A 2,016-nucleotide genomic window follows, 5' to 3' on the forward strand; every position below is an offset into this window, starting at 1 on the left:
AAACTGAATTATATTGAAATAAATTGACTGAACTAATAAGATGGTTTAATTTGTAAAAAAAAGTTGGATTTTTTTTCTCTTGCAATGTTAAAATAGAACTTGCTGTGAATTGGTTTTATATAAATAAATAAAAATGATCCCTATATACACCAATGACAACAGTCCATGTACTGTAATGCTGTTTCAAAATCAGAGCACTTGACTGTCTAAAAATATCTTGTTGAATTTAACTTTGTGAATTATGAAGAGAAGCACATAAAATGTCTTTCATCTTTTGACCTTTCAGAATCCAGGAGTACTGGGAAAACAATGTAAGGACAGAGATTGGCTAATGAAATATTTTCATCTCATTCAATTCTTCCCTTATTGCCTGCTTACTTCATTATCCCACAGGTGGCCCACAGTTTGACTTAATCTTGCTGCCAATTCCATCTTGCACCTCTGATGTGAGCGGCTGACATTCACCGAGTCCATGCCTGCCCGCCTCTATTTATATGCAGTGTTTATTCTTGTCAGGCTCCCACCTTTATTCCAACCTGCAATTAGTTGCCAGGTCTGAAGCAGTTCAGCCTCCAGTTTCCCAACGGCTCCTGGCAAGCTAAAATGGGGAAATACAATTACAATATGTGCAATTTTAACATGACCTCTGAAGAATAATGTGGTTCTTTGAACCAACTTTCAATTTATAATGCAGTTTTTCCAGGACTGAGCTACCAGCTGGTCTTCTAGTACCCTGAAATTTCCATCTCCTGCTCTCTGTGTGTGTTGTTTAGATGTGAATGTGGGCGGTGTGTTCTAAATATCTTCAAGAGAAAGCACAAGGAAAAGCAGGATTTCTTTTTGTTGGTTAGAGAGGTGCAGAGTTTTGATAAAAATTGAGGAAGCTGCAACATCAAAATCTGCAACAACAAAAGAGACATAAAAGACAGCCTCAGAAAGCTACAATGCAAAATAACTTTTACAAAAAACTCGGTACATTGTGAAGTTAAGATTCAAATATAATAACCATAATTTGACTCAAAATGCTCAAGCTGGCACAAAAAACCTCAAAAACAAGCGCATGAAAAATCTTCAGCACCGTAAAAGGTTTACATCTATAGAGAAAAACACATTTTTATAGATCAGATAAATATTTTTTATTCTGAATTGAAAGCACAGTAAAATAATGATGATTTTAAAAATGTTTGATAATCCGTTTATTGTATACACTGTAAAATAGATCTGGAAATAAGTCCACATTTTATTGATTAAGTGTGTTTAGCCTTCATTTGTGCACTTAAATAAGATAATCTGCCAATGGAATGAGTATTTTACTCTTACAATAAGATAATTAGATAATATGCACTTGAAATAAGACAATGTAATTGTTTGCATTGTCTTTTTCGAAATCAGAATCAGAATCTTTCTTTTTTTCATCAAAAATCAATGTTTGCATTAGCTACCTTTAGCGATGTGCTCTAATTTTACAGAACCATGTTTATGTTTAGGAGCGTTAATCATACTGGGCCTGTCTGACTATGGGGATTTTGTGTTAATAATCCAGATAAATAATCTGCTCCTAATGTAACCTAAAAACATGAAAGTAAAACTAATTTAACAGTTCCTTGGAGAAAGCATGATTGTAACCAAAAGTTGACTCACAGTCTTAACCTAATAACTACTCTTTAATTCATGTAATACCTTAATAACTCATTATTATATAGCTGCCATCATCTTCAGTGCTTTGGCAGGAAAAGCTAATCACGCTATCAAAGGATCAACCATATAATGGATACCATGTTGTGTATTTATTTTCACAATAAGTCAGCACCAAAACAGTTTAGGGTCATTCCATGTAATCACCCAGTGAAGGATTTAAGTATATCTGTGTCTGGCTGAAGAGTGATGGACGGTGGATTAGGAGATGCATAGAAAGGATAGGACTTCATCTGGGTGGTCGGTATAGACACTGCCTAAATAGGCAAATAGTTTTTATTGTTGGGAGAGTACAAATTTCATTGCATTGATCACAAAAAA

The sequence above is a fragment of the Cyprinodon variegatus genome, unplaced genomic scaffold (genome assembly GCF_000732505.1).
Source record: "Cyprinodon variegatus isolate N-32 unplaced genomic scaffold, C_variegatus-1.0 Scaffold78, whole genome shotgun sequence".
NCBI classification, from domain to species: Eukaryota; Metazoa; Chordata; class Actinopteri; order Cyprinodontiformes; family Cyprinodontidae; genus Cyprinodon; species Cyprinodon variegatus.